Raw genomic sequence first — 24596 nt, 5'->3', positions numbered from 1 at the left:
ATGGGAAGTGAATTGAACTACATGGATGGCTATGGCAGTGCATTATACTATATGGAGCACTATGAGGAGTGTATTATACTATATGGAGGACTGAGCAGTGTATTTTAATATATGGAGGGCTATGAGGAGTGTATTATACTAAATGGAGGACTATGAGGAGTGTATTATACTATATGGAGGACTATGGGCAGTGTATTATACTATATGGAGGAGTGTATTATACTATATGGAAGACTATAGGGCACATTGTATTATATGGAGGACTCTGGAGTGTAAACTGCAGATGTGCTGCTGATAACATGATACCGTATGGGGACAGATTAATCCATTAGTGATCGTTCTGTCCCCATCATTCTTTCTCAGATGGTGGAAAGAGGTTGGGAAACAACTGTTGAATGACTTCAATATTGTTGATCACACTTATTTAGCAGCCTTAACTCAGCGCACGTAACTGTAACCGAAATGCTTCTGTGTGATGTGCAATATGTTAGCATTTGGGGCCCCATTTTAATCTTTGCCTAGGGCCCCACTTTGCCTAAAACCGGCCCTGCATGAAAGACTGCATTCTTTGCTATTCCTGATGACTTCATTAATAAATTGTATGAATCATTGTTGAACCGCATGGATGCAGTCCTTCAAGCTCATGGAAGTCACACAAAATAGTAAATATGACTCTAATAGCACCACAACTTCATTCACCTATGTTATGCAACATACAATTTGTATTTTAAGTTAATTATTTGTTTAATATCACATTACTTTCTGTGGCCGACAAAACTTTTGTCTTGCCAAAATCTGACCATTCTGTGTCCATTAAATGATCAATATTTCTGCATTGATGGCATTTATTTTCTTTCTTTTTTTTTTTTCCAAACAATTTTATTAACATTTTATAACAGAGCATACATAAATGCAATATCATGAGGCATTCATGACACATGAAAGAAAAAATAAAAAAACACAACCAGACTATAAATAATAATAAGAAGAACTCATGGAAACATTTCCAGCCAGCGAGACCATTTCTTTATAAAGGAAGGAAGACAGCCATTCAGCAACGCCAATTTTTGCTCATATGACTTATGTAAAGTCAGCTTTGCAATAATATCGAGTGAAGTGGGCACTCGAGTGGATTTCCAATAAACCGCAATTTCATTTTTAGAAACCAAAAGTAAATGAATAACCAATTTCCTAACAGAAGGATTCAAACGACTTGCATCCAACGAGAGCAGGGCGAACTGAGGAGTCAGTGAAAAATCTGATTGATTTAAAATATGAGAAATAAGAGAGGAGATGTCGTCCCAAAAATGCCGAAGACGTGGACAAAACCAAAATAAATGGGAAAGGCTACCATGATGCCCACAATCCCTCCAACAGAGAGGGGAGGTGGAAGGGTTGATAAAAGCTAGACGAGATGGCGAGTAGTACCATCTCGATATAATTTTAAAGTAGGACTCATGGAGAGCCATAGACATGGTAGCAGAATAGGATAGGGACATGGTCAGTTCCCAAACCTCTGGAGTAACAGAAAAATTCAAAAGCGATTCCCATTTTTTCATATATGGAGATTTTATAAATGCAGAATCGTTGTTGAACCACTGGTAGATATAATGAGTGGACCAAAAAATATTATGGCCTGAGTTTCATAAAATATTGATCGCTGGCTCCGATAGCGGAGGGCAGCGAGTCACCAGTGGAGTCAAAAATTCTTTCAACATAGTAAAGTGTAGAAACGCAGAGGAGGGAACCCCAAACCTATTCTTAAGATGAGAAAAAGATACAAATTTATGACCATCAAAGATGTCATTTAATTTAGAAATACCCCAGTCAGCCCAAGCAGAATGCAAATCGAATGAATAAACAGAGGCCAGAAAAGAGAGAGGAAGCCTCAACAGGAGTTGAATCCTAGAGAAACCACTCTTAAATTTAAAAAACTTCCTCCAAGCCACAATAGCAGCCATAAAAATTGGATGATTAGACTGAGATAAATGCTTAGATGTCAATAGATTCAAAATAAGAGAACAAGGAGGGGAATTTTTATTAAAATAAAACTCCAAGTCCGCCCATGAAGGTATATGGCCAGTTGAACACCAACATAGACTTTGCTTAATAAGATTAGAGTAATAATAAGATGAGATGTTAGGCTGTCCCATACCTCCACGTAACTTATGTTTGTATAACTGATTCGAACCAATACGGGCCTTTTTATTTCCCCAAATAAATAAATAAAGGCGTGTCTGCAGACTAATTAAATAAGAAGTGGAAACAAGCAGGGGAAGGGATCTGAAAACATAAACAATTTTGGAAAGGAATATTGATTTGGCTACTAGACATTTTCCCCACCAGGATAATTCTTTGTCCGCGTAAAAATTAAGGCCTTTAGAAATGGAGGCAATTAGGGAATCTAGGTTAGTGGAAATCAGAGATCCAAGGTTTCTAGAAAACCGCAGACCTAAATAAACAATTTCCCTCTCCGCCCAACCCCAAGAATAGACAGCCTTTATACTCCTGATTTGAGAATTGGTGAGATTAAATTGGAAAACTTTGGATTTGGACTCATTAATCTTAAAATAGGAAAGGGAGGAAAATTTTTGAAGAAGGGATTGTAAATGTGGAATAGAGGAGCAGGGATTAGTGAGAGACAGGAGGACATCATCAGCATATAGACTGATCTTAAACTCCTGATGATCTGTTCGAACACCCTCTATGGAGGAATGATCTCTGATTAATTGGGCTAGCGGTTCTAATGCAAGGGCAAAAAGCAATGGAGAGAGGGGACAACCCGGCTGGGTACCATTAGAAATTGGAAATGGGGAGGAAAAGTGATTATTAATGTAAATTTTTGCTTGAGGGTCAGAATATAAGGCCATAATTTTGGTGATAAAGTCTAAATTAAATCCAAATTTTAGTTGGGAGCATTGGAGAAAGGTCCAATTCAAGCGATCAAACGCTTTTTCTGCATCTAATGAAATTAGAGCAGAAGGAAGTTTTTGGGAATTGATTAACTTTATAATATTTATCAGCCATCTGGTCCCTTCAATGGATTGTCGATGTTTGATAAAGCCAATCTGGTCCGTGGAAATTAGTTTAGGCAGTATAATATTAAGACGATTAGCTAAAACTTTAGAATAAATTTTGAGGTCAGTATTTATTAATAAAATGGGACGATAATTAAGAATTTGATCAGGATTAGTATTGGGTTTGGGAATTAGTAGGATTACAGCATCTAAATTTTCTCTAGGGAAGGAACCAACGGACGCAGCGGCATTAAAAAGTTTAGTTAAATGGGGGACAAGAATGTCGCGGAAAGACTTATAATAATTACTATAACCATCGGGACCAGGGGCTTTATAGGACTTTAATTGACTAATGGTGTCACCAATCTCTTCAGCAGTAAAAGGAGCAGATAAAAAATCTGCGTCCACAGAGTTGAGATTTGGAAGGTTAACCGAAGATAAAAAATTATTAATAGAGTTCCGCATCTGGAGCGGGAAGAGAGGGATCAGACCTCAAATTATACAGTTGATGGAAATATTTCGCAAATTCATTTGCAATGTCTTGTGGGTGGGTGAGGGATAATCCCTTAGGAGAAGTAATTTTGTCAACGCGGTTGCGTACTCTAAGCATCTTTATTCGATTAAACATAAAACGGGTGGGTTTATTAAGGGACATGTAATGATGAAATTTTGATTGCTTTACTGCTGAATCATAGAATGAAAAAATTGTGTCTCTTAATTCATTTCGAAGACGGGATAAATCAGCTAGAGATGTGGAGCTAGAGGGAGGATTCTTAGATAAGGACAATTCCAACTCTTTCTCCTTAATCAAAGCGTGCAAATTTTTAATTTTTTGACGGTTAAAATTTTTTTATACGGGAGGAAATACGAATAAGAGTGCCTCGTAAAACTGCCTTGTGAGCATTCCACTGGAGGAACGGTTTGGAAGGATCAAATATATTTTCTGAAAAATAAAAATTGAGAGATTTAGATATTTCCTCATGGTAAGTAGTATTTTTAAAAATAGAAGCATTACACTTCCACAACTGCTGATTATTAACAGAGTGCCCCTCAACCAACTTGGCAATAACAGGGGCATGATCTGAAATAGATTTATTTCCAATTGAAACTGAGGAAAATCTAGGGAGAGAAAATACGTCTGACAAAATGAGGTCAATACGAGAGGCAGATAAATGAGAGTCAGAAAAAAATGTATATTCCTTTGAGGTGGAATTTAGACAACGAAAACCGTCAAAAAATTCATTAGTGAAAAGCCAATTATTTAAAGAAGGGAAATGAAGTCTACTGGAAGAAGAGGCCTCAAGCGTATTATCGGGTACAAAGTTAAAATCACCTAAGAGTAAAAGAATGGCTCTCTTTAGCAGTTCAAGTTTTTTAAGTAATTTGTTCTAAAACCTAATTTGACCTTTAGTAGGAGCGTAGATATTGACAATGGTATAAATTTGGGAGTCTATAGAACAGACAAGGACATGAAAATGACCGTTCACATCAACCAATTCCTCCAGCAGTTCGAACGACAAGGAGTCCCTGACTAGGGTCATGACACCTGCCTTTTTAGAGGGACCCGAGGCCTCAAAAACATGAGGGTAATTTTCTGGGGAAAACGTGGGATGATTATTAATTTTAAATTTAGTCTCCTGGAGGCACACGACATCTGCTGCAGATTTATTAATTTCTCTCTGAAAGGAAAAATGCCTAAATGCCTATTTGGACTATTAAGCCCCTTAACGTTATAAGTAACTAATGTAAGTATCATAAAACAAGAGAAAAATTGGCGTTAAAAAACAATCACCAGCTGGAAAGTGTCAAAAAAAGAAAACACTACAAAACTAAATAACCAAAGAATAAGTACAAACTTAAAATTGTACAGTGTTAGAACCCCAAGAGGGAAACCACCGAAAATGGTTCTCTTACTTGCGCCGGGGGAAAAGTCTGTGCAGCGCAAGGCTAAGGAAACCCTCATTAACACCTATATCAAATACACTGCGTGCAGAATTATTAGGCAAGTTGTAATTGAGAGGATTCTTTTTATTATTGAACAACAACTATGTTCTAAATCAACCCAAAAGACTCATAAATATCAAAGCTTAATATTTTTGGAGGTTGGAGTGGGTTTTTTTTTAGATTTGGCTATATTAGGAGGATATCTGTTTTTTCAGGTAACTATTACTGTGTAGAATTATTAGACAACTTAATAAAAACCAAATATATACCAATCTCACTTGTTTATTTTCACCAGGTAAACCAGTATAATAACACAAAAGTTAGAAATAAACATTTCTGACATTCAAAAGCAAAAAAAAAAATCAGTGACCAATATAGCCACCTTTCTTTACGATGACACTCAAAAGCCTTCCATCCATAGATTCTGTCAGTTGCTTGATCTGTTTACGATCAACATTGCATGCAGCAGCCACCACAGCCTCCCAGACAATGTTCCAAGAGCTGTACTGTTTTCCCTCTTTGCAGATCTCACATTTTATGAGGGACCACGGGTTCTCTATGGGGTTCAGATCAGGTGAACAAGGGGGCCATGTCATTATTTTTTCTTCTTTTAGACCTTTACTGGGCAGCCACGCTGTGGAGTATTTGGATGCATGTGATGGAGCATTGTCCTGCATGAAGATCATGTTTTTCTTGAACGATACCGACTTCTTCTGTACCACTGCTTGAAGAAAGTGTCTTCCAGAAACTGTCAATAGGTCTGGGAGTTGAGCTTCACTTCATCCTGAACCCAAAAAGGTCCCACAAGTTCATCTTTGATGATACCAGCCCATACCAGAACCCCACCTCCACCTTGCTGACGTCTGAGTCGGAGTGGACCTCTCTGCCCTTTACTGATCCATCCATCTGGCCCATCAAGAGTCACTCTCATTTCATCAGTCCATAAAACCTTAGAAAAATCAGTCTTAAGATATTTCTTGGCCCAGTCTTGACGTTTTATCTTATGTTTCTTGTTCAAAGGTGGTTGTTTTCCAGCCTTCCTTACCTTGGCTATGTCCCTGAGTATGGCACACCTTGTGCTTTTTGATACTCCAGTAACATTGCAGCTCTGAAATATGACTTTAGAACAATGAGGGTAATATACTAATTATAAATAATAAAATAAAATTCACCACCCCTCTGGAAATATGGATGGCAAACCATCCGGTAAAAGAACCAAATACCAATGAGTATGGTGGAAGATGATACTGACAGAGTGCCAAGTGGAAATAATATATACAACAACACGTGAAAAAAAACACCTTTATTAATATAAATGGGTGTACACTTAGATAAACAATAATGATAAAAAATAATAAAAAGGCATCCCAGATAAATGCATAATAATGGATTATAATATCCTATAACATAGGGTAAAATGTATACCTATGAGGCACAGGCTCAAGAAGGAAAAAAGTATTAATGAAACCTTGATCAAGCCCCCAAAGTAAAATGTGTATACAGTACACCATATAATAATGAATCAACAAAAATAGTGTAAACACAGTATACAAAAAATAATAGAAAATAGTAATAATAACAACAACAATAATACCAACAATATGTGAAATAGAAAGTGCAATGGAAAAAATTGGTGCAGTGACCAAAGAAGAGACACCACAAAAGTGTCATACAATGTGAGAAGGGAAAAAAAGTAATGGGAGCTGAAATTAAATAATACCTAAAGAGCCGAAGGATAATACCTGGGGATGCCTGGGAACGCGCCCCGACGCGCGTTTCGGAAGGAAGGAAGCTTTCTTCCGAAACGCGCGTCGGGGCGCGTTCCCAGGCATCCCCAGGCATTATCCTTCGGCTCTTTAGGTATTATTTAATTTCAGCTCCCATTACTTTTTTTCCCTTCTCACATTGTATGACACTTTTGTGGTGTCTCTTCTTTGGTCACTGCACCAATTTTTTCCATTGCACTTTCTATTTCACATATTGTTGGTATTATTGTTGTTGTTATTATTACTATTTTCTATTATTTTTTGTATACTGTGTTTACACTATTTTTGTTGATTCATTATTATATGGTGTACTGTATACACATTTTACTTTGGGGGCTTGATCAAGGTTTCATTAATACTTTTTTCCTTCTTGAGCCTGTGCCTCATAGGTATACATTTTACCCTATGTTATAGGATATTATAATCCATTATTATGCATTTATCTGGGATGCCTTTTTATTATTTTTTATCATTATTGTTTATCTAAGTGTACACCCATTTATATTAATAAAGGTGTTTTTTTTCACGTGTTGTATATATTATTTCCACTTGGCACTCTGTCAGTATCATCTTCCACCATACTCATTGGTATTTAGCTCTGAAATATGGCAAAACTGGTGGAAAATGGCATCTTGGCAGCTTCACGCTTGATTTTCCTCAATTCATGGGCAGTTATTTTGCACCTTTTTTATCAACACGCTCCTTGCGACCCTTTTGGCTATTTGCCATGAAACGCTTGATTGTTCGGTGATCACGCTTCAAAAGTTTGGCAATTTCAAGACTGCTGCATCCCTCTGCAAGGCATCTCACAATTTTTGACTTTTCAGAGTCTGTCAAATCTTTCTTCTGACCCATTTTGCCAAAGGAAAGGAAGTTGCCTAATAATTAAGCACACCTTATTTAGGGTGTTGATGTCATTAGACCACACCCCTCCTCATTACAGAGATGCAAATCACCTGATTTACATAATTGGCAGTTGACTTTCAAGCCTATTCAGCTTGCAGTAGGACAACATGTATAAAAAGGATGATGTGATCAAAATACTCATTTGCCTAATAATTCTGCACACAGTGTATACAAGCTAAGCACAATATTAAATTATATAATATCAGATAACCCATAGACATACATCACAATAGGCTCAGGTGACATGTCCTGGACCAGCAGAAGAAACTGTAGGAACAGAGGACAAGACACCCTGAGATTTCAGAAATTGGAACCCCTCTTCAGATGAAAGAAATGTTGCATTCTTCCCTTTTTAATTAAAAAAGAGGCACAGAGGAAAGCCCTACTTATAAGGAAGGCTGTTAGGCGTCGGATTCCTGGCACTGCACAGCGGAATCCAGAGCCAGACATCCTGCGGTCTCCCATTCTCCTCTGCTCGGACTCCTGCTCAGCAATCACGGCGAGCCAGGCATTCTCCTCAGACTCGTTCTGTGAGCCTGGATGTTGCTGCCACCTCCGCTGCAGCAATGGTAGCGCAACCTGCTTTGCAGGGAACCGCTCCAGAGGCTAAGTCCTCGTGCCGTGCTACTGGGCATGCCCGCAACGTGCCCTCTCAGTGGAGAGCAGGGGTCACATGTGCAGGTCCTGTGTCGGATCTGATTGGTCCTTCCTAAAGTATTGGAAGGTCCCGGAAGCGCATGGCTATAAAAGCCCCGCATGGCGGCTCGGCCATGCGCTAGTGTAGCATATTATTCTGTGTGTGTATGGTGATGGATGCATGGACTGGTGACTGACTCATTATGAAACCCCTACCCTCTGATATTACGAGTGGTGACTGAGTGTGTATAGTCAGCTCCAGGGTTGTGGCAAGCTACACGCCACTTGCGCCACGCCTACACTAGCGTCCGTCGGCGCCCGGTTCTCGGCGCCGACGCTTGCGGCTTTAGCTGCCGCTGCACTGCAATACCAGCAGCTATTGGTGTTCGCGGCTGCGACGCCACAGGCCGGCTCCTGTTACGTTAACAGGGCCAGCGCCTTTGCATATATTTTTGCCAAGCGACTCTGTGTCTGAACAGAGCCGCTCCTAGCGTTCGGGTGACGTTAACCCGTGCGCACTACGGCACCTTCTGGTGCATCTGCCATTGTCCAGCAGCGGTCTAGTCACCTACCGCACGGTGGACCCCGGGCGGCGAACGCACCTCCTATTATTTATATTTGGTGCGTTCCGCCGTCCCTAACAAAGGCCTTGCTCCCTCAACACAGAGGTCAGTGATCGAAAGTGTTTCTGACCTTCTATAGTTGCTTTAGATAGATCAGAAAGCAACTTTAGATGGTGATATGGTTCCGGGAAGCCTCCCTTAATTCTGACCAAATTCTGAATTTTCTCTTTTATGTGGTAGAAATGAATTTTCATAATTACATCCCTGGGTAGGCCTTTAGGGATGGAAGGAGGCTTAGGAAGACAATGGATACGATCAATGATAAGATCCGTATTGGAAAGATTGGGAATCATCCTCCTAAAAACTCCCTTAACATAGTCAGAAAGCTTGACGGGTGAAATATCTTCCGATATACCCCTGATTTTAATATTGTTGCGGCGGGAGTGGTCCTCCAGATCCGCCAATTTAAGTCGCAACTGGTGTATCTCAGACTTGGACTCCAAATGGTGTTTTAGAGATACCGTTTGTGATTTTTCCAATTCCCCCAATCTAGACTCATGGTTATCCAACCGAGCAGTAAAGTATTCAAGAGTGTCTTGAAAAAGAACGGGACTTAAGCGGACTCAATAGATTAACCGTGTCCCTGGAAGAACCATGAGGAGACCTGGGCTCTTTATTTTGCTTTTGTCCTCTAGAGACACCTGTAGTTTTAGCCATAGGTCATTTTGAGTTGAAATGACTCATTTTGCCAAGTGATATAACCAAGAACTGAGAAAGAGTAGAATAGTAACTTTATATTAAATAAATTAACCCGGGAGATAATGTAACAGAAGTGTATAGGGTTGTGTTATTTTGAGGTGACCGGCTAGGGACCACCGCTACCCAACGTCAATTTTTACTAAAATTTTTTATTTATTTATTGTTTTTATTTATTTTTTTGTTTTTTGTATTTTATTCTGTTTTATTTATTATTTCTAATATTATTGTTTCTTCTGTTTCCTCTCTCTCCTCTCCCTCCAATTTATATATTAAATATTATAAATATACTTTATAAACGTATTATTTAGTTTTAAATAATTAATTTTAATTATATAGTATATTTGTTATTTATATATTAAATGAGCAGCAATCCCCTATACCAATCAGTATGATGAAGTATGTGTATAAACTTTTCAATGCAAGAACAGCAAATAAAGCAACATCAAATATTTAGTTCAAACCCACCAAGAAAATGGCCGCCCCCAGCAGCTGCGACACTAGACCCACCAATAAAATAGCCGCTACCATAGGTGGCGACTGCAGTCCCCCACAGCTTCCAGACAGGCTGCAATCAACGGTGATGTCACAGGCAGAGGTGAGGAAGCCTGTGGAGCAGGAGTATACAGCGATCCGTGCCTTTCACAGCCAGACACGTCAGGACAATGCAGCTGGGGATCTCCACTTCATTCAGAAGAAGGCCCTGGTCCAGCGATGATGTCACAGGAGGAGGAGCAGCCCGAGTATAGAGGAACAGGGCGAGCTGACAAAGGAACTTCTTGGACAATGTGCCCTGGTAAAACAAATTCAAAAAGATCCAAAGCCCCCCGGTCCATCAGGGGCAACCCCATAAATGGGGATAGATAAATTTTTATTCAATTTTGAGCCCATAAAAAAAAACTGCATATAGCGGTGACGTCACTGGGAGGGAGGGAGGCGGCACCTGCAGCAGTCCCAATCCAAATCTTCACCTGCGATGTGCCCAGGCAAAATAAAGTTAAAAGGGGGCGCAAACCCCCCGGTTAGACAGGGGCAGACCTATAGAAGATCACAGGGGGGGATCCAATGTATTTTGTGACGCCACCCGAATAGCGGTGACGTCACTGGCAGAGGAGGAGGATCTGCAGCGCAGCAGAGCCCAGCGGTCTGTTGGGGGAAATTTCCACAGCAGTGAGTCCAATGAAAGCACACACAAAAGAGATCCCCGACCCCCCGGTCCACAAGGGGCAGCCCCAAAATAAGAGTTAAAATCTGTCTAGTTCGAATTTGATCACAGGAAAAAAACTGCTTATAGCGGTGACGTCACTGAGGGAGGGAGGGAGATGGCGCCTGCAGCGGTCTCAGTCCAAGTCTTCACCTGCAATGTGCCCAGGCTAAACAAAATTAAAAGGGGGTGAAAAACCCCGGGTTGGGTAGGGGCACACACACAGAAGGTCCCAGAAGGTGTTTTGATGTGTTTTATGATACCCACCGATTAGCGGTGACGTCACTGGAAGGCAGAAGAAGATGGCACCCAGAGAAATTTCTGACAGGATCTTCACCCCCGCTGTGCCAGGGTATAATGCTAGTTTCACACTTGCTTTTTTTTGCAGCGCGTTTTTCCCGCAAAAAAACGCATTGAAAAAACGCATACAAATGCATACAAACGCTGCGTTTTTTTCAAGCATTTTTATGCGCATGCAGGAAAAAAACGCAGCGTTTTTGTGCGTTTGTATGCGTTTTTTGTGCGTTTGCGTTTTTTTACAGATTTTGGAAAAACCCCACAAAAAAGAAAAAACAACCATTCAACAACACACAAGACCAATGGGACTTCATTGTGGGTGTGGTATGTTAATATATAGACCCTGTCTACAGTATTCTTCACATTTGCTTGATTCTTCTCGTGACCATGGATCTGCGCTGGAAGAGTTTTCACTTCAACTTGGATGTGGACATCGCGATGGCTCAGGCGTATGCAGTTGCTTGCCATGAACAAAGGAAGAGAGAGAGGCAGCGAAGACGGCGGCGTATGTGGATACATCCGATTGTTGAACTCCGGGAGAGCCGTGGGGCATACCACACCCTCTACAGCGAGCTCCAGTCAAACCCGGAGAAATTTACAGATTATATCCGGATGTCCCATGAAAGTTTCATGGATTTGCTTGCTCGTGTCCAACAATCCATCCGGAGACAGGACACACAGCTCCGTCGTGCGATTCCTCCTGAGGAACGGCTACTGGTGACATTACGGTATGTTTTAAAAACCAAGGGGTGCGGTCTTTTTTTTTTTTTTTAAATTTAGTATTCAAAACCTTGGGTAATTCGTTTTCGTGAATGTACTAATATTTTATTTTATAGTTTTTTAAAATAATATACATAAATATTAATTTTACTTCTTTGTCTGTTCACAGATTCCTGGCGACTGGAGAAACCCTATCTTCACTACACTTCCAGTACCGTATTGGAATCTCTACCTTGTCTGGAATTGTTGCTGACACCTGCCGGGCTCTCTGGAATGTTCTTTGTCCAGAATTTATGCCCCTGCCCACCGCTGAAAAGTGGATGGAAATTGCTGACAAATTATGGACAGTATGCAATTTTCCCAACTGTTTGGGAGCTGTTGATGGTAAACACATACGGATCATCAAACCCCAAAGAACGGGATCTGAGTACTATAATTACAAAAAGTACTTTTCAATAGTACTCATGGCGATTGCGGATGCCGGATGTATGTTTGTAGCAGTGGACATTGGAGCATTTGGCCGTGGTAATGACTCACAGGCTTTTAAAAACTCAGACATGGGCCGGAGGTTGTATGGCAACCAATTTAATTTCCCTATGCCACGGCCTCTTCCTCACACCGAAGCTCCGCCACTGCCCTTTGTAATGGTTGGCGATGAGGCTTTTCAAATGTGCGGAAACTTACTGAAACCCTACTCCAGCCGGGACTTGGACCACACCAAAAAAAATATTTAATTACAGGCTGACCAGGGCCAGAAGAACTGTCGAGTGTGCTTTTGGGATTCTTGTCTCCAGATGGCGAATTCTGGGCACGGCCATTAATCTTAAACTTGAAACAGTCGATGAGGTGGTGAAGGCCTGTGTGGTTCTACATAACTTTGTGATGGCTAAAGAGCACCCGACCTTTGAACTGGACGATGATGCTCCTAACCCATTGCCTGAATTCACTCAGCACACTCTCAGGTCATCCGTTGAAGTTGGCCAAATGAGGGACCAATTTGCGGCCTACTTTATTTCTGATGTAGGACGGGTGCACTGGCAAGATGAAATGGTGTAATGTTTTTGTTTGTTTATGGTAATAAAAAACCTTATTTGATACCATTACTGAGTGCACTATATTTTTTAAACTCCAATTAAATAAAAAACTTCCCATGTATAACTTAATTTTTTGATGTTCACACACCTGGGCAGGTAAATACACATATGAGTTAAAATGCAGCATTGCTAGTCTGCGTGAAATATATTGGAACGAGCAAAGCTGCAGGCCATGAATCAGGAAACCAATTTTTTTCAAGAGAAAATTGTGCAACTAGTTGAAAAAAAAGTATGTGATTTTCTCAAAACACAACCCTCAAAACCCAACCCCAATGAAAGTCCATGGGGAATACAAGTCAGCATTGAGTGGATGATTCCAACTTACAAGTTATTACACTAGGCCTTGGAATGACTATACTAGGCCGTGGTATTTCAAATATGAGTATAGTAGGCCTTGGGCCTACTAGTATAGTCATATGTGAAATACCACGGCCTAGTATAGTCATACCAAGGCCTACTCGATTTTTGCCAACTAGGATCTTGTTTCACGAAAAACAAACTGGTGAAACTTGACAAGTTTCAACAGTTTGTTTTTCATGAAACCAGATTCTAGTTGGTAAAACTAGAGTTATTACACTAGGCCTTGTAATGACTACACTAGGCCGTGGTATTTCAAATATGAGTATAGTAGGCCTTGGGGCTAGTAGTATAGTAATATGTGAAATACCACGGCCTAGTATAGTCATACCAAGGCCTACTGTAATAACTCGATTTTTAACAACTAGCATCTTGTTTCACAAAAAACAAACTGGTGAAACTAGAAAGAAACTTATTTTTTAGACAAGTTTCAACAGTTTGTTTTTCATGAAACCAGATCCAAGTTGGTAAAACTCGAGTTATTACACTAGGCCTTGTAATGACTACACTAGGCCGTGGTATTTCAAATATGAGTATAGTAGGCCTTGGGGCTAGTAGTATAGTAATATGTGAAATACCACGGCCTAGTATAGTCATACCAAGGCCTACTGTAATAACTCGATTTTTAACAACTAGCATCTTGTTTCACAAAAAACAAACTGGTGAAACTAGAAAGAAACTTATTTTTTAGACAAGTTTCAACAGTTTGTTTTTCATGAAACCAGATCCAAGTTGGTAAAACTCGAGTTATTACACTAGGCCTTGGTATGACTATACTAGTCCGTGTTATTTCACATATGACTATACTAGGCCTTGGGTTGGTTTTTAACATGTATTTACCCATCAGTGTGTGTGAGCGGCGCAAACAACATTAATGAAACTTTGTAATGGTGAACCACAAATGTAAATTTATTTTTAATCACAAAAATAAACCAAAAAATTATTTTTTCCGGCGTTTTGGGGGCAGATGGTTTCAATTTGGGGGTGTGCAGGGAATATGCAACACTTGCAGTTGAAGACGGTGTTTGAGGGGAAGGGGCAACAAAACTTGTGGGGGAAGGTAGTCCAGTTAAGGGAATTAAACTAGGAACACTTGGAGGAGAGGAAATCTGTTCAGGTACATTAGTTGTAATGGCATGTCGCCGTAGGCTTGTGTGCCTGGACCGACTTTGGCCCAATGCCCGCCTTGATAGATTTTGCCTTGAACTAGGGGGAAATATTGAGTGTAGGTCCCCCGTCTGCTGGTGTGGCTGCTGCTGCTGAGGTGGCTGCTGCTGCTGCTGAGGTGGCGGCTGCTGCTGAGGTGGCTGCTGCTGCTGAGGTGGCTGCTGCTGCTGCTGAGGTGGTTGCTGCTGCTGCTGAGGTGGCTGCTGCTGCTGCTGAGGTGGCTGCTGCTGCTGCTGAGGTGGCTGCTGCTGCTGAGGTGGCTGCTGCTGCTGAGGTGGCTGCTGCTGCTGCTCTTCGTTGGCAGTGCTCGTCCTTGCAGGAGGACTGGTGGTGGCAGTGATGGTCCAGGTTTGCAGAGTGGTGGTGGCAGGGCTACTACATGTTGTTGTAGCGGCAGGGCTGTTCCATGTTTGCCTAGTGGTGGCTGAGCTCCACGCATGCATGGGAGTGGCGGTGGTGCTCCAGACAGGAGCAGCGCTTGCCATGGTGGTGTCGGTGAAGTGACCAGCTGCACTCAGACTTGTGGTGGTGTAACGGTGGGTGTCCTGGCTTTGAATAGAGGTGTCCGTGCAGTGGTATGCAGCACAAGTCGGTAGTGAGGTGAAGCGAGTCAATGGTGGCACAGGTGGAAATGACACCACTGACTGCTGACCGTACCGATTATGCTGCATAGCCTGCAAGAAAGCATTGTTGCAGGCCTGCAGCACATTCAGCTGTTGCTCAGGACTAAGGTGTTCCGCCATGCCCTTTTCAATCTTACTAAAAAAATGGTGTGCTGGTCTGTTGAGGTCGGCCTCCAGACGGTCAAGGCGCTGTTCTACAGAATTGAAGCGGTGTTCAAAGTGGTTAAAACCACGTTCCATGAGTGCAAAACCGCTTTCAACTCTGTCGGACAGTGACTTGAGGCTGGAATTAAAGGCCTCGCTCAAATGCATAAACTCGGGCAAGACATTCCTGTCCAAGGCCCTCTGCCGCTGGCGGGTAGTGCCCGCATAATCAGTGGCAGAGACCTGGGACAGGGGAACACCTGATGGCCCAGCTTCCTGGTCACCAGCTGTGTGTGTGGCTGACCTGCAAGGTGCTTCCTGGCTGTCGGATGGCTGGGACGGGTCAGAGGACGTCCGAGGAAGGACCGCTCCAGGGCCAGGTTGCAGGGTGCTGCTCCAGGTGCTGTGGAAGAAAGGAAAATCATTACTACCATGCCTTTACAAGAAGCATCAGCTGTGGATTAGAAAAACACAGATTAATAAAAATAAAAACCCAAAATTTATAATACTTACGATCTCGTGGCAAGGACCGGTCTTAGGAACTGCAACGCGTGATAGTGACGGTATCTAGTTCTGGTCCTTGACGCAGATCCACTGCGAACCTGGCCCTCAGCACGAACATCACTGTTGAAGCGGTCCTTGATCGAACGCCAACGTGTTCGGACTTTGTCCACTGTTGTTAAAAAAAAAACAGTGCCGTCAAGGACAACAGTCACTGCGGCACAATATAGCAATACAATACTCAAAGCAGTCACTGTAGACCCCGATGACACTGTTGGGTTTCCTGCTAGAATACACCTAGCACGAAACCCAACAGTGCCGTCAAGGACAACAGTCACTGCGGCACAATGTAGCAATACAATACTCAAAGCAGTCACTGTAGACCCCGATGACACTGTTGGGTTTCCTGCTAGAATACACCTAGCACGAAACCCAACAGTGCCGTCAAGGACAACAGTCACTGCGGCACAATGTAGCAATACATTACTCAAAGCAGTCACTGTAGACCCCGATGACACTGTTGGGTTTCCTGCTAGAATACACCTAGCACGAAACCCAACAGTGCCGTCAAGGACAACAGTCACTGCGGCACAATGTAGCAATACAATACTCAAAGCAGTCACTGTAGACCCCGATGACACTGTTGGGTTTCCTGCTAGAATATGCCTAGCACGAAACCCAACAGTGCCGTCAAGGACAACAGTCACTGCGGCACAATACAGAGCAGGGAAATACTCACTAAACGCCTTTTTGGAGGATGCTGTGGCGCTGTCCCAGCCATCCATCAACGCTGCGGCCACCTCATTCCATAGCCGCCGGGTCACCACAATGTCCTTGTGCAGCCGGTCACGGCTGTCCCACAACGGCGAACGCTCCTGGACCAGGCTGATGAGCTGCTCATTATCCAGGTAGACGTCTTCATCCCGTTGTGGAACCTAGACAAAACACATTCATTAGAATAATCAAATTTAAATTGAATAAAAAGTTACAAAAAAAGAAACATAAAAAAGAGTAAAAATAGAAGATAAAAAATAAAGAACATTACAAATCATTTGATACATACATTCCGTATCACCACCGGGACTTGGCTTCGCTGCTCCTGCTCTTCTCCCTCACTAGTCCCGTCCGCAGAAGAAGATGATGATGACGATGTCTTAAAAAAGTTGAAAAAAACGTAAGAGATTTGGAGAAGCAGCAGATATACTTACCAGATGCACGAAAATAATCACCTCACGGTCTGCTTGCGCCAATTCCTGCCGCGATGGGGAATACTCGGATTCTGAAGACATACTGCATGTAAAAATAATAAAAATCATTAGTACATACATAATTTAATAGGACAGGCATATAATGTAATATACTCACATTCTTCGCTGATAGAAGATGGGTTCCTTGTTGACTGTCTGCTCTCCAATCTGTCAGTGTAGTAGTGGCAGAGTTTTGGCAGGCACCTCCTTTATATAGACTTTTTTTTTTTTACTTTAGAAGATTATAACTAGTACAACAAGTGGACACCACCAAAAAAACGCAGCGCTAAAAAAACGCATACATGCGCATGCCAGTGCGCACGTATGCGCATCCATAGGCTATAATGGCCATTTTTAGCGCAAAACGTGCGCATACGTGCGCATGCGCTTTTTTGCAGGGCCAAAAAATGCAACATGCTGCGTCTGTAAAATACAAACGCACACCCCAAAAAAACGCAGCGCATGAAAATCGCATACGTGCGCATGCCAGCGCGCAGGTATGCGCACCCATGTTAAATATAGGGGAAAAAACGCATGCGCACGTATGCGTTTTTTTCCAGCGCAAAAAAACGCAAATGTGAAACCAGCCTAACACAGTCAAAAGGGGGCTAAAAACACCTGGCTGAACAGGGGTACATCCAGAGAGGGTCCAAGAGGAAATCTTCCAATAAATTTGCGCAATATCAAAATAACGAAAATGTCACTGAAAATTGATAAAAGCTCCAAAAGTTAAAAAAAAAAAAATTGTGGGAAAATGAATATAAATCCACACCAATGCGATGAAAGGTGAAAAATAAAATATTTATAAAGAAAAAAGAGGCAGTCTTTGAGTCTTTTTTACCTCAGACAGGATCTCTCACAGTGACACGGCATCAACCGACGCCATTTTAGCAGGCCGCAGTCTTCGCCACAGGATAAAATGTCCTAGGTATATCCGATTTTGACAGGAAACGTCTTAAAATGCGCCAAACAACTTGCTGAATAAAAGTAAGTATGAATGAGAGCGAAAATTTAGAAATATAGTTGCGTAGTCAGTAGCTGTAGAGGGTCACCTCAGGAGCACACACGCAGTGCGACTTACATCACCTGCGCCTAGGCCACGCCCCGGCAATTTATTTTCTTAACCTAAACCACATTTCGGAGGTTTTCAGCTTTCAAAAGAATAATTTATACAACCAATGGATGAATTTAACGTCAGGTTATTAGCTTTTATTTACATAACATGGATAAGCGACATAACTTCTGTCAGGGAGTGTAAAATGCTGCAATGCACAGGAAAAAAAGGTAAAAACATATAAAGAAGGAGCGGAAAACACCTTTAAACGTCCTGTCTCAAACAACTAATTAATTGGTAAGTATGAAATTAACTTACTCCTAAAACTTAAAGGGATTGTATAGGATTAGAAAAACATGGCTGCTTTCTTCTTCTTTAAACAAAGCCACTCCTGTTCATAGTATGATCGCAGTACTACATCTCAGCTCCATTAAAATAAATTAGTCTGAGCTTCAGTAAACACACATAATCTGAACTTTCAGGGGGCGTAACTGAGTCAAGACCTGAACATATTACATTCATTGATCTGAAAATGGTTTCACATTTTAATCTACTGTATATCCTGACTTAGCCGCCCGCATACATAAAAACCTTATAAAAAATAAATATGTATTATATTTGTTTGGAAACATTTGACCTTTAGAAATGGAGGGCTCTGAGATCTCGCCTCTTGCTTTAGACAATACCATCTTTACCAATATATATGTAAATCACACTGCATGACTTTCACTCAATGGAAATATCAAACCACCATGGGGGACTTCAAACCTTAAGGCTATGTGCACACACTGCAGATTCACCTGCGGGTTTTTTCCCGTGGAACCGCAGGTAAAACCGCAGGTAAAGTGACCTGCGGTTTTGCTGCGGTTTGGCCTGCGGTTTTGCCCTGCGGTTTCACACCTCTACTATGTTAAAGGTGTGAAAACGCAGCAGAATCCACAGAAACAATTGACATGCTGCGGAAAAAAAAACGCAGCAAAACCGCGCGGAAAAAACCACAGCGTGAGCACTGTGGTTTTGAAAACCCATAGGCTAACATGGTAAAGTACCATGTCTGCGGAACTGCTGCAGTTCTGCAGGGCCAAAACCGCAGCGGAACCGCAGCAAAAACCGCAGCGTGTGCACATAGCCTTAGACTAACGCTTCCCACCAAACAACAATAGAAAAGGTGTCCACACCTTCCTTTTAGGAAGCAAGCGGTCAACAGAATGGTGTAAAAGAGGACACTAGGTCATGTCGATCTTGCGTTTTAGTTGCTAATTTTTAGTTGCCATGTAGTTTTTATCCTCTCTATATGCTAAACACAATGGAAAACATACAGTGGTGCTTGAAAGTTTCTCCTTAAATATTACCTAAAAGTACATCAGAGTTTTACACAAGTCCTAAAAGTTTATACAGAGAACAAAATCAAATAAATTAAACAAAAATATCAGACTTTGTCATTTTTTATTGATGAAAATAATTCAATACCACAAGTCTGTGAGTGGCAAATGTATGTGAACCTTGTAGGATTAGCATTTAGCAAATAATAATTTCAATGTGAAATTGAATCTGGTGTTTTGAACCAATGGGATAGCAATCAGGTGTGAGTGGTTGACGTGCTTTATTTAAAGAACAGGGATCAAAGTCTGATCGTCACAAAGTCTGATCTTCACAAAGTCTGATCTTCACAAAGTCTAATTTTCACAAAGTCTGATCTTCACAAAAGATTTTTGAAAACTTGTTGATACTCATCAGACTGAATAGGTTACAATGCCATCACTAGAGAGTATGGACTCCACTAATACGCAGCCAGACACATTGTGAAAAAAATTGAGGCAAGGACCTTAATTATCTTTCACTGGAGTGGTCAATGAACAACGATCACTCTAAGAGAAAGATGAACAATAGTCTGCGATGACATAAAGGAACCAAAGGTTAACCACTAAGCAACTAAAGGTCTCTCTTTCTTTAGCTAATGGTAGCGTTCATGAGCACCAAAATGAGGACACTGAATAACAATGGTGTGCCTTTTAAAATTGTACGGAGAAAGCTACTGTTCACCAAAAAGAACATTGCTGCTTGTATGCAGTTTGCTAAAGATGACATGGATAAGCTGGAAACTTTTTGGTTCACAATGAAAAGCGTTATGTTTGGAGAAAGTAAAATGGTGAGTTACAGCATAAAAGCCTCATACCATTTGTGAGACACGATGGTGGAAATATCATGGTTTGGGCCTGTTTTCCTACGTTTGGGCCAGGACGGCTTGCCTTGGATTCTGAATTATATCAGCAAATTATAAAGGAAGTATCAGGACATCTGTCAATGAGCCGAATGTCAAGAGAATGTGGATCATTTTCCTCAATAAAAAATGATAGTCTATTCTTGGTGGCTCATTTGCTTGATTTGGTTCTTTGTCTAGTTTTAGGACTTGAGTGTAAATCAGATGAAGTTTTAGGTCCATTTTATGCAGAAATATGGCAAATTCTGAAGGATTCACAAACTTTCAAGCATCATTAACCCCTTACTGACGGAGCCAAATTTTATAAATCTGACCAGTGTCACTTTATGTGGTAATAACTCTTGAATACTTTGACAAATTCCAGTGATTTTGAGAATGTTTTTACGTGACACATTATACTTTATGATAATGGTAAATGTAGGTCGATATGTTTTGTGTTTATGTATAAAAAATATCAGAAATTTGTCAAAAATGTAAAAAAATAGCAACTTTCAAACTTTGAATGATTATCCCTTTAATCCAAATGGTCATACCATAGCAAAACAATAATAAATAATATTTCCTACATGTCAGCTTTACATCAGCACCATTTGTAAAATGCTATTTTATTTTGTTAGCATTTTAGGAGGTTTAAAAATGTAGCAACAATTTTTTTTACTTTTTCAAAGAAATTTACAAAATTATTTTTTTAGGGACCTATCCAGGTTTGAAGTGACTTTAGGGGTCTTATGTATTGGAAAACCCCCAAAAGTGATACTATTTTAAAAACTGCACCCCCTGACATACTGAAAACTGCTGTCAGGTAGTTTATTAACCCTTCAGGTGCTTTTCAGGAATTAAGACAAAGTGGCATGATAGGAATGAAAAAGTTGATTTTTACCATCTAAACGTCATTGAATTTTGAACAGGCCGCTATAGCCGGAAGACTCTAAAGCCGCTATTTGCTCATGAATTGCCATGTCAAACATCAGGACCCCACAATCATGATCTCAGGGTGCCGATGAGGATAAAGAGGGAGAAAGCACACTGTTTTAAACATTTATATTATATAGTCATTATTGACATCAGAATCTAAGGGGTTAAACAGATATGGACGGTGACAACACTGATCGTTTGTGATACAGCAAATTGTCAGCTATGGTGTACAGCTGACAGCTGCTGAATTGTCGCCTGTATGGGGATGATATTCCCTTATATCTCAGGTCAAGACGTATTGACGCTCATTAAAGGGTTAGGACTAAAGCAACACTTAAACTCCTGGTAGTCACATTAACAGGGTTGAACTATTAGGACAACCTTTCTACATATTCTTTTTTAGTTTTGCCACCATTACACAGAGTAGAAAGCTGCTGAGAACAGCAGATCTTGCCCTGGAAAACTAGAAGGTCTCTTTCACAATATGGGGTCATGGAATGTCCCTCTTGTGGGACTCCCCTTTGATCAGCTGTAATCGGTGTCAAAACCTGGTAGTAAGTGCTCAGTTTCCCTGAAACGCCACCACAGGAGAAATTAAGTATTAGAATGGCATGTCTGTGATTGGGGGACCTGTCTTGTTCTTCCAAAGGGAGTTGGGCAAGAGGCATAGCCCAATCAGCCCTGTGCATAAGCTATCAGAAGCTGCGCCTTCCCCATAGAGCGTGAGTGCAGGCTGCATTGGTCTGACAACACCCATGTCTAAATGCTGCAATTGGAGCTGGCTTAACCCTTCTTGATGTTGCTGTGATGATAGGTCTATCAGATAAAAGAGAAGAATCCTGACAGTGTGCATATTGGATTGCCTGGATTCGGTGAATTCCAGCGTGATGGAGGCACTGCCGAAATGTACATTTGGCTCGAAAACCGCCTTCAGGCTATGTGCCCACAGTAGCGTTTTTAAATGCTCAGGAAACGGGTCTCCTTCCCAGAAAACGCGCGTTTTTTCCGCGATTTTTGCGCAAAAAAGGCACGTTTTTGATGCGTTTTTTTCCGCGCGTCTTTTGGACTATTGGAAGTAGCCAAAAACGCGGACCTAAGCAGAAATTAATGAACCTGCTGTGTTTTTTTACCGCTAAGCGTTTCCTTAGCTGTAAAAAACGCATCCATTGGCACAAAATGGCCAAAATGCATTAAAATGAATGGGATGCTTCTTTTAACCGCTTCCCGACCGCCCACAGTAGATAAACGTTGGCGCTTGCTGGGCTTTGTGCAGCGCCGACGTTTATCTACTGTCGGCGGTTTTGTGCCCCCCAGGACCCCCACATACCTTATAACGCGGGAATCCCGGTGCACAATGCATGCTGGGACCCCCAACGTCATCGAGACCTGATTGGTTCAGGTCCTGATGACGTCAGCGTCACAGCAGCCAATGAGAGCGCTCGCTGGGAAAGCTGCTTGTTTCCCGGCGTTCTCACTCATTGTAACGCGACTTCTCCTCTGATCTCACACTGACAGATGATCAGAGGTGAAGCAGCGTTACTGTGTGACTAGATCGCTGCCTGGCACAGCTGATCGCTGCCTGGCACAGCTGTGCCAGGCAGCGATCTTGTCACACAGTAACGCTGCTTCTCCTCTGATCATCTGTCAGTGTGAGATCAGAGGAGAAGTGGCGTTACTATGAGTCAGATCGCAGGGCAGCAATCTTGTCACAAAAAGAAAAAAAAGTAAAGAAATAAAAAGCAGGCACGCAGGTTAGGGCTAGGGCTAGGGCTAGGGGTGTGTTGGTGTTAGGTTTGTGGTTAGGGTTATGGTTAGGGTTGGGATTAGGGTTAGGGGTGTGTTGGGGTTAGGGTTGGAATTAGAATTGGGGGTTTCCACTGTTTAGGTACATCAGGGGCTCTGTAAACGCAACATGACGCCCGCAGACCATTCCATCAAAGTCTGCATTTCAGAACGTCACTACTTCCCTTCCGAGCCCCACCGTGTGCCCAAACAGTAGTTTTCTCCCACATATGGGGTACCAGCGTACTCAGGACAAATTGGACAACAACTCTTAGGGTCCAATTTCTCCTGTTATCCTTGTGAAAATAAAAAATTGGGGGCTAAAAGATCATTTTGTGGAAAAAAAATGATTTTTTTCTCTTCAAGGCTGTACATTATAAACTTTAGTGAAACGCTTGGGGGTTCAAAGTGCTCACCACACATCTAGATCAGTTCCTTGGGGGGGTCTAGTTTCCAAAATGGGGTCACTTGTGGGGGGTTTACACTGTTTAGGTACATCAGGGGCTCTCCAAATGCGACATGGCATCCGATCTCAATTCCAGCCAATTCTGCATTGAATAAGTCAAACGGCACTCCTTCCGTTCTGAGCTCTGCCGTGTGCTCAAACAGTGGTTTAGCCCCTCATACAGGGTATCGGCGTATTCGGGAGAAATTGCACAAAAAATTTTGTGGTTCATTTTCTCTTTTTACACTTGTGAAAATAAAAAAAATGGTTCTGAAGTAAAATGTTTGTGAAAAAAAGTCAAATGTTTATTTTTTCCTTCCACATTCCATTCCTTCATGTGAAGCACCTGAAGGGTTAATAAACTTCTTGAATGTGGTTTTGAGTACATTGAGAGGTGCAGTTTTTAGAATGGTGTCACTTTTGGGTATTTTCTGTCATATTGACCCCCAAACTCACTTCAAATGTGAGGTGGTCCCTAAAAAAAATGGTGTTGTAAATTTTGTTGTAAACATGAGAAATCCGCTGGTCAACTTTTAACCCTTATAACTTCCTAAAAAAAAAAAAAATTATGTTTCCAAAATTGTGCAGATGTAAAGTAGACATGTGGGAAATGTTATTTATTAACTATTTTGTGCAATATCACTCTCTGATTTAAGGGCATAAAAATTAAAAATTTGAAAATTGCAAAATTTTCTAAATTTTCGCCAAATTTCGATTTTTTTAACAAATAAGCGCAGTTCATATCTAAGAAATTTTACCACCATCATCAAGTACAATATGTCACGAGAAAACAAAGTCAGAATCAGCAGGATCCGTTGAAGCGTTCTAGAGTTATGACCTCATAAAGTGACACTGGTCAGAATTGAAAAAATTGGCCCGGTCACGAAGGCAAAAACAGGCTCGGGTGCGAAGGGGTTAAGCGTTTTTGATGCGGTTTAACCCCGATAAACGCATCAAAAACGCTTAAAAAATCGCAACGTGGGCACACAGCCTCAATTCAGAATCCATCGATGGTCTTATTAAAAAATCTGTTTTGTAAACTGGAGAACCCCTTTATTAGTCTGATCTGTAAGTAACCTACGTGAAATGATGACCAGTGTCATCATGATTTTCTACCTTATCTTGAGGAATCAATTGATCTTTGGCTTTTTGTTTGTGGATTTAATGTCAGAATCTCATACATACCCAGATACTTTTTATTATTATTATGTATTATTATTATGGTGCCATTTATTCC

The sequence above is a fragment of the Dendrobates tinctorius genome, unplaced genomic scaffold (genome assembly GCF_039654945.1).
Source record: "Dendrobates tinctorius isolate UK_male_01 unplaced genomic scaffold, ASM3965494v1 ptg000075l, whole genome shotgun sequence".
NCBI lineage: Eukaryota > Metazoa > Chordata > Amphibia > Anura > Dendrobatidae > Dendrobates > Dendrobates tinctorius.
Note: the sequence above shows the minus strand (reverse complement) of the source record.